The sequence below is a fragment of the Notechis scutatus genome, chromosome Z (genome assembly GCF_049901735.1).
Source record: "Notechis scutatus isolate UNSWTSFEM ecotype Mainland chromosome Z, rNotScu1.2, whole genome shotgun sequence".
NCBI lineage: Eukaryota > Metazoa > Chordata > Lepidosauria > Squamata > Elapidae > Notechis > Notechis scutatus.
Window position 1 is genome coordinate 53,375,022 of NC_142025.1, and position 13,549 is coordinate 53,388,570.

At 43.2% G+C, this 13,549-nt stretch overlaps 1 protein-coding gene and 1 long non-coding RNA gene across 4 annotated transcripts in view; one reads left to right on the forward strand and one right to left on the reverse strand.

The window, feature by feature from the left end:
- The window catches only part of ANO10 (anoctamin 10), a 205,550-nt gene that overhangs the window by 32,272 nt on the left and 159,729 nt on the right, over nt 1-13,549 (forward strand). The window lies entirely within an intron of this gene.
- LOC148128869 (uncharacterized) lies at nt 2,033-8,405 on the reverse strand. Its single transcript, XR_015745760.1, has 3 exons — nt 7,696-8,405; nt 2,986-3,062; nt 2,033-2,337 (listed from the first exon to the last, which is right to left on the reverse strand). It is a non-coding gene; the product is annotated as an uncharacterized LOC148128869 (long non-coding RNA).

Here is a 13,549-nt window from a genome sequence, read left to right on the forward strand (position 1 = left end):
CACTGATCGTCAGAGAAAGTAGAAAATCTTTTACTTTTAATTAGTTGAAAATCATGGGAGTTTTCAGAGTTGGCTTTCACCGGATATGTGCCAATATGATATTTCCAATAAAAGTATCCTTTGATACCTACCTGCCTCAGAGTTTTGTTTGCTTTATTACTTGGAACCCTAACATTAAACCGACTCTGCTAAAAAACTGAAATAAAACTTTCCACTCCACCCAGAGCCACTATCAGTGATTCTGAGCTCTGGCCACTTACCTAGTCTACCAGGCAGCAGGAAGACAAGGGAAGATGGAGAAGAAAACTGAGGAGCTTTTGGTGGAGTCGGCAAAAGCCTGTAATTCCTCCCTTGTCCGAACAGGCAGCAGCCGCAGTGGTGGATGTCGAGCACCAGTTGGATGCCCAGCCCAAAGTACATGCCAAATGGCCAGCCACCCAAGAGCTCTATCAGGTGCAGGAGGGCATCAGCTACCAATCTGCGTTCCAGGAGCCAGCAAGAGAATGACCATTCTCCTTGACAAGGGAGGAGGGGACTGCGACCCTCAAGTGGAGGTTGATGGGACCCCTGGAGAGTCTGGGGAATAGAAATACCAGACTGTGGCCCATAGCCAAATTCTGGAGGGATTGCTGGAGAAGCTCAGCCAATTGAGCCTCGGTGGCAGGCAATGGCAGTCTTCAGCCAGCCAACTTTTATGTTTCCTGCCCAGAGGGACTGATCTACCCAGGGAGCAACTCCTATGCTGTTCTCATCAGCAGAGTCCAATGCACCACAGTCTCCCCAGGCAGGCCCGGTGTATTTCACTGATGGCCTGATCCTCCACTGCCTCCATTTGCTTGGTTGAGCCCCAGGCCACAGCAGAGACTTCCTAGAAGTCGGAGGCCTGTTAGTCCATTGGGACAACCCCAGATACCACTGGAAGAACAGGTACCGCCCAGACGGGCTTACAACCTGGGTCAAGGCTGAATCCAGCTCCAGCGGACACCTGTTCCCATCCTCACACCGCAGCTGCCACCTGCGCAACCCCACCCCACTTCAGAGCTACCTTTGATAGGAGTCCAGACAAACTAGCCTTTTATCTAAACTGAGTTTGGGCCCATACTGACTGCTACATAACCTATTAGGAGATGGTCTTTGCCATCACAGACAACCTAGAAGGTGAAGCAGCGGAGTGGGTGACCCAACTTCACAATGATGGCACCCCAGAGCTCGAGAACATTGATGAGTTCCTGCAGGAGTTGAGAATGAGGTTTGAGGACATGGCCCAGGGCCATGAAGTGGAGATGGAGATCAATGTGATCAGGCAAGGGGGCCACCTGACTAAAGAGTATGTCGGAGAATTTTGGAGGCTCATTGGGAAGTTGCGGTACTGGCCTGAACTCCTCCTTATTTATTATTTCAAGGAAGGCTTGGACAAGGAGCTACACAATACCTATGTCATCCGGGAGGTCTCCGACCGCATCCATGACTGGTATCAGATGGCACTGGCCATGGACATCAACCTCCATCCGCACCCAAAATAAACACCAGAGAATGATGGGGCCAGTTGTTGGAGAGAGCAGCGGTGCAAGTGATTTCCTCTGCTTCACAAGCTGCTTTACCTGTGCCCGTGGAGCTTGCTGGAGCTGTCAGAAGTCCCAAAGGGACGGCTGAAGGTGTGGGGCATCCTGCGGACTGTTTGTGAGGGGTGGTTGGCAGCAATTGGCAGGAGAAACCAGGATCAGAGCAGACTGGGAGAAGTTGACCAGCGATGGCCGCCTAGATGATCTGATGGCTGGACAGAGCAAGCGATTAACAAGCAGAACAACAGTGATCTGAATTTGATGAAGACATTCCCCTAGGCTTTATTGAGTAAAGTGGCGGAAGGGAGCGCATATAGGAGATCGAAGCCATGAAGCCTGGTGAGAGGTGAGAGCTATGAAACTTTTGAAAACAGCGGCAAGGGTGCTGGACAGCAAATAATTCCTGTAGAGGAAACCAGGAAATAATAACTGAATAAAGCTGAAAGGGACAAAAAAGAAGAGATATATAATAGAAACTTTGTAGAGCTTTAACTTTTTGGTGTTACATAGTTTATGAAAAGAAAAGAAACTAGAAACAGAGACTTGGAAATTTTGAAACTGTGGTTAATAGTTAGGATAAAATGGAGTCTCTATAAGAACAATGACTTTGAAATATTGAGTGTGACAACTAGAAGAGAGAGACATCTGTTGAACATCTGCTGGACAATAATTGGTAGTATCAGAAGAAGGAGAAGGAGAAGCACAGCCAGGAGATGAGAAGATCATAAAAATTCCACAGTGAGATGTGTCCTGGGAATCTCTGGAAAAGTTTGTTCTGAAAGGGAATGGGGGAGAAATTAGGTATGCCCTGGGAAGCTGTGAAAAAGATAGTTCCTTACAAAAGAGGTGGGGGGGAATTAACACACTGGCTTTTATTTCACTAAATACACATCGAGATAAGGGGAGGGGTTCTAAACTCCCTTATCTATCCCTGTATGCCTGAGAGAACTTAGACGCTGCTTTGAACTCCTACATGAATTGTCTCATCTAAATAAAGGATTCTTTTTGATACGTTTTGTTTTCAGAAGTCCATTCTTGTTAATTGAATGGGAAAAAGTTCTGTAGCCTGACATAAAGCAGCATCTGCAATAGAGGTCAGCCCGGAGAGAAAAAAATTTTAAAGAAAAAAAAGGAAGGAAGGAAGGAAGGAAGGAAGGAAGGAAGGAAGGAAGGAAGGAAGGAAGAAAGAAAGAAAGAAAGAAGGAAGGAAGGAAGGAAGGAAGGAAGGAAGGAAGGAAGGAAGGAAGGAAGGAAGAAAGAAAGAAAGAAAGAAAGAAAGAAAGAAAGAAAGAATAAAGAAAGAAAGAAAGAAAGAAAGAAAGCCTTTCACTCTACCGAGGGGACCCTGCAAAAGAAGAAAAATGTCTGAATGCAGCAAGGAGCAAGGGGGAGCCAAATGCTGGAGAGAAACATCGACACTTACCCAGCTAGCTACTGACTCAGTACACCCCATCGAAGGCAGTGAAGCTGCTTGCGAAACCTCCACAAAGCCCCGGTGTTCTATAGGTGTAGGAAAAAGAGACAGCTGGGACAGAAGAACCAGAGGAGTACCCCTCACCAGAGGTAATCATAAACCCGGGTGGAAATTGAAGCTGGAGACCCTATCGGCTCAGGAAGAATGGGGCGAAGAGCCACCGGCCGACGACCAAATGAGACGGTACATAAATCGCCTCGTGAGGGAAGCCCTGGAGAACCTCGAGGTGAGGGATGCACCAGGACGACAATACAGGAGAGCAAGGGAACCAGAAAATGAGAGAACCCGAGCCGCCACCCCAGATCCAGCGGAGATTGATCGGGCAGAGGGACAAGCCGAAGAACCAGCAGCCATAGCAGGTACACAACTCTAAAACACCCCGGATCAGGGGATTAACCCTGGCCAACCCAAAGACATACAACTGCAGAGGAAGATCCCACCCTTGGGGTAAAATTTGATGGAGACCCTCTAGAAACTGGGATTTTTCCTGGTGCAAGTGCTCACCTACATGCAAGAATATGGACTGGCTGTCACCCAGTAGCGGAATACACCGAGGAATTTTGTGACCTGGCCTGCCGGGTAGACTGACTAGAGGATATCCTAGTCTGTTCGTTCAAAGATGGACTAAATGATGACCTATACGCTGCCTGCCTGGCCCGTGGGGCCCCAAACCTTTTGCACGAATGGTACATGATGGCAGAGGAGGCGGAGATAGACATGACTCGAAACTGGTACCGCAGTGGCAAGTTTTGAAAAAGATCCCCACCCCAGGGGAAACGGGAAGTCTTCAAACCCCAAGCAACCATGACTCCAAGAACGTCCGATTGCTTTAAGTGTGGAAAGGAGGGACACCAGTAGCAGAATGCCGTTCGAAGACTGCTACCAGAAAGCTAGACCACCCATCAGGGGGGAAACCCGGAAAATCCAGCCCTCGAGGAAAGGAGACTGGCCTGAGAGGCCGAGTAGCTGTGGGATTCCGATCCCCCCAGCTATGAGGAAGAATCCCAAATGCTCTGAGGGGACCTGAGCCAGTCCGAAAGCAATCTGGAAGACGATCCGCTGGTAAGCAATCAAATTGAACCAATCACCCTACCCCTGAGACTGTTTATTCCCAGCTGAGAGAAGGGGGAGGAAGTTGCAGTGTTGCTGGATTCGGGATGCACCCGATGCCTAATAAATCCCTCCCTTGCAGATAAATGGGGAGTCCAACTGAAAGAAATGGAAAATCCCATCGCTTTCTGCCAGTTAGATGGAACTATAGCAGGGGGAGGGAGCCAGCCAGGTTGACCACAGAACCACTGAAAATAAGACTAGGGAACCATAGTGAGATGCTCACATTCATTGTAGCCCCAGGAATGGAAGAGCCACTAATCCTAGGTCTCACATGGCTGCGGAAATGGAATCCAAAAATAAATTGGAGGAGGGGAACCGTACAATTCCAGAGAGAAGTAGTATTTGCAAATAGCTCAGAGGAAAGGATAAAGAAAGGAACAGAGAACAGAGAGTCAACCATGACCAGACAATCGGCTGAACCCATTAACATCCCCAATGAGTACCAGGACCTGGCCCAAGTATTTAGTGAGGAAGCTTGTGATGAACTCCCACCCCTTCGAGCCACAGACTGCGCTATCAAAATCCTACCAGGGGCTAAACTCCCAAAATCACAAACGTACTGCATGTCTCCCAGAGAACTGAAAGAACTCAGAGCATTTATTGATAAAAATTTAAAAAGGGGCTTCATAGAACCCACCCGACCAAAAATAGCTGCCCCAGTATTATTCCGTGAAAAGAAAGATGGCTCCATCCGTCTGTGTGTGAATTACCAAAAATTGAACGCGATTAGCATAGAGAATATGTACCCACTCCCCCAATGAAGGACATGGCAGCCCACATCTCAAAAGGAAATTTTTTTTCAAAGTTAGACCTATGAGAGGCATATTACTGCATAGGAATAAAGGAAAGGGATGAGTGGAAGACAGCTTTTAAACCAAATCCCCTTTGAAGTATGGACTGATCACAAAAATCTGGAAGCCCTGAAATCCACGGAAACTCTCTGAAAAACAAGCAAGGTGGGCTCAATACTTTAAACGGTTTAATTTCACTCTCAAATATTTTCCGGGGAGAAAGAACTTTTTAGCAGATGCACTGTCCAGAAAACCCCAATACAACAGCAAAAAGATTGAGGTTATAAAACCAATGATCCAACTGACCCAACTAGCAGCCAAAGTAATCACCTGGGCACAAGAGAAAAGAAAATCATCCCTGACTGAAGACACAACGATGTCAATATTTAAGGAGCCACTACTTAAGGAGAACTGGCTCCAGGCTAACAAAAACACTTGTTTACTCAAAGGTGGACTGGCTTGGGTAGAAAACAAACTTTATGTCCCTGCAAGCCAGAGAATGGACCTCATGAAACGGTGCCACGACTCCAAAATAGCAGGACACTTATTATGTTGCGAGCTGTCCCACCTGTGCTCCTGCGAAGAGAAGACAAGGAAAATATCCAGGACTTTTACAAACAATAGCAGACACTTCTGCACCCTGGAAAGAGATTTCTATGGACTTTATAGTGGAGCTTCCTGAAAGTGCTGGAAATACTGTCATTTGGGTTGTAACTGATCTTTTTTCCAAACAGGTTCACTTTATTCCATGCCAAAAGATCCCAACTGCCAAAGATGTTTCTAATACACATCTATCGCCTTCATGGAGCTTCCCAATGGATTGTCTCAGATAGGGGTGTTCAGTTCACATCCAAATTTTGGCGGGTGTTTTTAACCCTATTAGGCTCCACCCAGGGGTTGTTGTCAGGAAATCACCCCCAGACTGACGGATCTACAGAGAGAGTGAACAGCATATTAGAACAATATTTAAGATGTTTTATTAATTACCAACAGGACAATTGGACTGACCTTCTTTTACACAGCAGCACGGGGTTCACCCCATTCCAGGTAGCCACGGGCCTAGAATTCAACCCCATGCTGGAACTACCCACCAAAGAACCTGAAATCCCCTCCCTTAAGGAGTGGATAAATAACTTACAAGCCATGTGGCCAGTGGTAAGATTATCTTTACAAGAAGCTAGAGCAGTTTTTAAAGCTCAAGCAGATGAAAAATGCTGTGATCCTAAACCTTTCAAGATTAGGGGCTGTGTATATTTGTCCACAAAATTCTTAAAATCATTACAACCCTCTAAGAAACTTGGGCGAAAATTCATTGGCCCACTCCCCATCTCCAGAATTATTAACTCCGTGACGGTAGAGCTTCAACTTCCCAAAACACTTAGGCAGATTCATCCAGTATTTCACTGTAGCTTGCTCAAACCGGAGATCACTTCAAACCTCAGACAACCCCACTTCCCACACCTCCAACCCCCATCATGGTACAAGGGGAAAAACATTTTGAAATTAAAGATATCCTTGATTCACGCACTCACCGTGGATCCACACAATATTTAGTAGCTTGGAAACACTTTCCTTCCTCAGAAAAAGAGTGGGTAGCCAAACGACACGTAAAAGCACCCCCATTACTATGAAAGTTCCACCTAAAATACCCTGATAAACCATCCTGAATTGCAAATGTAATGCATGATTTTTGTTTTTTCCAGGTAGACCTATCTTTTTTTTTAAGGAGGGCAGGATGTCAGATCCATGTATCTGTCATTTCTTCAGTGAAAGAAGAAAAGGGGGGGAGACTGATAAAGAAATCCTTTCTTGATGTAACCTGAATATATTTAATCTTATATCGAATTTGTATAACCTACACATGATACAATGGAGGGAGGAAACCCAAATGACTGGAACCTATCACCTCCGAGAGGCACAGCCAGGAGATGAGAAGATCATAAAAATTCCACAGTGAGATGTGTCCTGGGAACCTCTGGAAAAGTTTGTTCTAAAAGGGGGGGGGGAATTAGGTATACCCTGGGAAACTGTGAAAAAGATAGTTCCTTACAAAAGGGGTGGGGGGAATTAACATACTGGCTTTTGTTTCACTAAATACACATCGAGATAAGGGGAGGGGTTCTAAACTCCATTTTCTAGATGGCAGCGCACATGGTCACAGCAGCTCAATGCTCCCGACGACTGTTCTTCTTTTTGTATTTTTACTTATTTTTGTTTCTGCATTTTACTCCATCCTGCAACGGACTAATGTACTGTGGAGAAGACCTGATAAGTACAGGACAGCAACTCAAAACTGAACTCACTTATGTTTATACAGAGTCCCACAATATCCCATCAGAGCTAGCAAGATCTCCGGGAGCTCCGTGGATTGTTGTTGGATTAAGTAAGCGCAGAAGACAGCGTAGGGAGAGGAAACAGAAGCGGGGATGCAGAGCAGGTCTGCTAACTCAATTGAGAAAGAGACCGCAGAAACCCCCATTACCATCTATGTTCCTCACAAATGCCAGATCCCTCGTAAACAAAGTGGATGAACTACAGCTGCAGATCTCCCACAATCACACAATTTGTGAATGCTGTCTACTAATCATCACAGAATCCTGGCTGAACTCGCAAATCCCTGATGCTGCAATGGAGCTAGCGGACCGGATCTTGCATCGTCAAGATCGCAATATAGCCTCCGGTAAGAGAAGGGGAGGTCTTTATATATGTAAAGACTGGTTCACAAACAGCAAAATAACAAACAGCCATTGCTCACCAGATTTCGAGGCCATGATTGTTCAGTGTAGACCGTTTTATCTGCCACAGGAACTAACAGTAGTTACCATCACTGCTGTATATTTACCTCCAGATGCTAATGTTAGCATGGCGCTCAGTCACCTTCAAAACATAATTATCACGCAACATCCTGAGGGCATTCACATCATTGCTGGGGATTTCAACAGAGCATGCCTAAAAACTGTGCTCCCCAAACTTTACCAATATGTTAAGTGCCCAACCAGGGGAAAAAACACACTTGATCATGTGTACTCAAATATTAAGCATGCATATAGAGCAAAACCTCTTCCCCACTTAGGACAATCAGACCATTTCACCCTGCTTTTACTACCAGTTTACACTCCCCTTAGGAAGAGAACAAACCCTAGCAGTCAAACTATTAGATGCTTGCCTGAAAATGTCCTCTCCCAGCTTCAGGACTGTTTTGCCCACACAGATTGGAGCATCTTCAAACAACAGAACTTCGAGTTATACACAGAGACTGTGCTTTTCTACATGAAGTCCTGTGTAGAAAATGTCACTGTGGACAAATGCATATGGACCTTCTCAAACAGGAAACCCTGGATGACCAGCGAAGTCCAGACTCTGATCAGGGCCCGTGACCTGGCTTTTAGAGCAGGTGACACCTTACAGTACAGCACTGCCAGAGCTGAGCTGAGAAGGGGCAGGAGGAAGGTCGAGGGCCACTTTACTGACAGTGACCTATGGCAGATGTGGACTGATCATAAAAACCTCGAGGCTCTAAAGACCCCTAGGAGATTATCACCCAAACAAGTCCACTGGGCCCAATACTTCCAGCGATTCAACTTTTAACATTAATTTTTTCCAGAAAACCTCAGTTTGACAGCCACTGAGAGGAAATAGTACAAGCCTTAATTTCAAAAGCTCAATCGGCAGGACAAGTAACCACTCAAGGCCAAGCCAACAGCAACCCCAAACACCTGGAAGATAAGCTGACCTCAGAATTGAAAACGGCCCTATTGACTGATCCTTGGTTCCTGGACCATCAAACCGAGTTGACAATGAATGATGGACTAGCTTGGAAAGGGACTAAGCTTTATGTACCCACAATCCTAAGACTACTGGTACTAAAGCGTCGCCACGACTCCCGGCTGGGAGGCCACTTCGGATTCTTAAAAACCCTACATTTACTGAGAAGACAGTACTGGTGGCCAAAACTGAAACCTGATGTTGAGGACTATGTAAAAAGTTGCTCAATTTGTGCCACAATGAAACACAGAACTGGAAAAACCCCTAGCCTCCTTCAACAAGTCGCTGAACCAACCCAACTGTGGGAAGAAATCGCAATGGATTTTATTGTGGAATTATCTGAGAGTGAAGGGAATACAATCATTTGGACTGTGATTGACTTATTCTCTAAACAAGCCCACTTTATAGCCTGCAAAGGACTTCCATCTGCGAAAAAGGTTGCAAAGCTGTTCGTGAAACATATCTATAGACTACATGGAGTACCTCGTAGAATAATATCAGGCAGAGGGGTACAATTTACTGCAAAATTTTGGAGGGAATTTCTGAAATCCATTGGTTCCTCTCAAGGGTTATCCTCAGCTTTCCATCCTGCTTGTAATGGAGCAGCGAAGAGGGCTAATGCCATGATTGAACAATACATTAGATGCTATGTAAATTATCAACAAGAAAATTGGGCTGAGTTATTACCTTTTGCAGAGGTTGCTTACAATAATACAGTACATAGCAGCATGGGATTGACTCCATTCCAAATCAACACTGGAATGGACTTTGTCCCGATGCCAGAGTTACCTAGACAACCTCCCACATCCATGTCCTTAACAGAATGGATGAACTCATTAAAGATACAAAAAAAGCTTTGACCGAAGCTGAAAAAAAATATAAAAAACAGGTGGATTAACATAGATCCCTTCAACCGCCCTTTAAAATGGGAGACAAAGTATATTTGTCAACCAAGTAGGTTGAAACTGCCCAGTAAGAAACTGGGGCTAAAATTCTTGGGTCTGTTACCAATTTCAAAGATAATCAATCCGGTCACTGTCCAATTGAGTCTTCCTCGACTATTAGGGAAGATTCATCCAGTGTTCCATTGTAGTTTACTAAAACCAACTACTACATCAATGATAAGACCAGTGCCAATCGCTCCCCCAGACCCGCTAACGGTACAGGGGGAAACACATTATGAAATTAAGAAAATTCTCGATTCTAGATTACACCGTGGACAATTACAATATTTGGTCTTATGGAAGGGATACCCTCTCTCAGATGCTAGTTGGGTAAAGAGTTGGGATGTTCATGCTGATCAATTGATTAATCAATTCCATGAGAAATTCCCCCACAAACCAAAGGGTCCTCATGGGGGGAGAGGGGGTTAAGGACAACGCATTAACCCCTGGTTGTGTTTTGTTTTACTTTTCTTATAGGAGGAGGAATTTTCAAGGGGGGACGCCTGTCAACTCTGGGATTCATCGTTGCCATAGTTTTCTGGAGGGAGGAAGTGATGTATTGAATAATTCTTAGGAAAAAAAATTAGGAGTTATTAGTTCAAGGTCATAGAGACTGGCGTAGTAAGAATTGATCGTTGGTTCATGTGATTGATGAGGTGTGAAAAAGGGGGTGAAGGTAGGTGGAATTTTAGGTGGGATGGGCTGGTAGGATTCCAGTACTGAAATTCCACCGGACGATACAGTCTTTTTTTTTGTTTTGAATAAATCACTTTGAGAATATGTCAGTTTCGGAGTTAATGTTTCAAACGAAGGATTGCTGGACATTGATGTTTAAAAAAGAAGGCACCAACCAGACAAGAATTCAAAATTACAGGCCAATATCTTTTAAATACAGATTCCAAAATATCCACAATGATTATTGCCGAGATATACAAAAATTATTTAAATGAATTCATACACAGTGATCAAAAAGGCTTTCTCCCAAATAGACAAACAAAGTATGATGTGAGAAGAGTCTTACGACGCTCTCGAATTCTATGAAGAACATAGCGACTGACAGGCAGCTTTGTTATTTCTAGAGACCCAGAAAGTTTTTGACAACGTAAATTGGCTCTTTTTAATACAACAGTTAAAACACATAGATATTGGTGAAAATTGCTTAAATATAATCACAGCAATATACTCACAACAAGAAGCAAAAATAATAATAAATGGAGAATTGACAAGTAACTTTCATATGCAAATGAAAGATGGCACCAACGACAGCTGCCACACTGAAATGCTCTCTAATGGTTTCTTTTTTTTTAAACAGTTTATTAGTTTTTACAATTAAAAACAACCAACGATACATACACAAATAAACGAGAAAAAAAGAAGGAAGAAAAGAAAGAAAAGATTGAAAAGAAAGAAAAAGAAAGAAAAAGAAGGAAGAAAAGTTAAAAGCATTCTTATTTTTACAGTTTGCAAGATCTTTTTTTCATAGCCTTTGATTTATGTCATATACACACACCTATTCTATACATATATCGCTATCTCATTATTATAGGTTAATACTTTCCTCTTATGCCTTATGGTATATAATTTATTTTTGATCAATCTTTGACAAACAAATTTCCAAAAAAGCTAAATACATAACAATACATATCTTAACCGCGGCCAGATTAGCCTTCGCTCAATATTGGAAACAACATCAAATTCCACCAGATGAAGTGATTATTGATAAAATTTCAAAATGTGCAGAAATGGACAAACTGACTTTGGCACTAAAAAACAAAGATACTTCACTATATTATGATAGTTGGAATTGTTGGTACAATTGGATTGATCTCTAATGGTTTCTTTATTCTTTATTATTATCTGCAATTCAATAAGGATTTCATACTCACAAGACCATCTGCTAAGAATTAGGCAATGTTTCCTTAAGGAGCAGCTTTCTGATTCCTCCCCCCTCCCCGTCTTTGCAAATGCAGAGGAGATTCTAAATAATTCCCGGTGCTATGGATTACAACAAACAAAGGAAAGAAGAGGCAGCTGCAAAAAAGGAGAGGAGGTAAACAATAGGGAATTTTAAATAGACTAAGGAATAGGAGATAAAACCCCTTTCCCTTCAATCTTTCTGACTAATTTATGCTCAGTTGCTAACAAGATCGATGAAACGCATCTTCTAAATAGATGCAATTCTGATTTCTACAATTCAGCAGTTCTTTGTTTTACTGAAACCTGACTTGATGCAGGAATTCATGACACCAGCATATACACCCCAGGATTTCAGATATTTAGATCAGACAAAATTGAAGAGACATCAGGTAAAACAAAGGGTGGAGGATTATGTTTATATATCAACAACAGCTGGTCTCAGGATATAACTATAATATATAAATTCTGTGATGAAAATTTAGAGTCTTTACATATCAACTGCAAGCCATTTTATTCTCCACGTGAGTTCTCCTCATTTCTCCTAATAGCTGTGTATGTTCCTCCACAAGCCTTTGTAAACAAGGCAATACGAACTCTTGCTGATCAAATTATGGAGGCTGAAGCCAAACACCCAGATTCTCTTCCCATCATTTTAGGAGATTTCAATCAAGCAAATTTAAGGAAAGAGGTCCCAAAATATTTCTAGCATGTAAATTGTGCCACCAGAGGCAAAAATACTTTAGACCACTGCTATACAAGAGTAAAAGATGCTTATAGATCTTTACCACGAGTAGCTGAGGGACACTCTGATCACTGCATGATTCACCTTGTACCTGCCTACAGACAAAGACTTAAAACCATGGAACCAACAATTAAATCAGTGAGGACTTGGTCTGATGAGGCAAAGCTGAAGTTCCAGGCTTGCCTTGATTGCACTGATTGGAATGTTTTTGAAGATACCTCTGCAGACCTAGATGAGCTCACAGATACTGTAACATCATATGTCAGCTTCTGCGAAGACTTATGTGTACCAACAAGGAACCTGCAAATATTTAGTAACAATAAACCTTGGCTCACAGCTAAACTTAAGCAGCTACGTCGTTCCAAAGAGGAAGCCTACAGAAAAGGTGACAGAATGCTATACAATCAGGCCAGAAACATATTAACGAGAGATCAGAGCAGCAAAAAGAAGCTATTCTGAAAAGTTAAAGAATCAGTCCTCAACAAATGAACCAGCAAACATGTGGAAAACTCTTAAAAACCTCACTGGCTACAGCAAACCTCCTTCCCAGGCAGAAGGAAATCATCAACTAGCAGATGACCTGAATGTATTTTTTGCATGTTTGAAAGGAAACTACAGCCACCTATCTCCACAACCCCCATCTTAAGCACACCAGAAACAGCCAAGCCTCCTACAACTGACCCCGATCTATTGGGTTCACAATCTCTGGTGATCACAGAAAAAGAAGTGCAAGATCTATTACACAGACAAAAGCCAGGATAAGCACCAGGGCCAGAAAAGATAACTCCTTGCTTAAAAATGTGTGCTGACCAATTGGCCCCCATCTTCACCTGAATCTTTAACAAATCATTAGAAATTGCTATGTTCCTTCGTGCTTCAAATGCTCTACTATCATCCCAGTGCCAAAGAAGCCCTCCATCAAGGAACCGAATGACTACAGACCAGTTGCTCTAACATCTGAAGTTATGAAAATCTTTGAAAGGCTAGTGATGTCCCACCTGAAAACCATCACGGTTCCCATGCAGTTTGCATACCGAGCAAATAGATTGACAGATGATGCTGTTAATATGGCTCTGCACTACATCCTACAACACCTTGAATCTCCAAATACCTACGCAAGTGTCCTCTTTGTAGAGTTCAGTTCAGCATTCAATAGTATCATTGCAGACATTCTTCTAACTAAATTAAACCAGCTAGCGGTACCTGAACACACTTGTAAGTGGATCATAAGCTTCCTAATA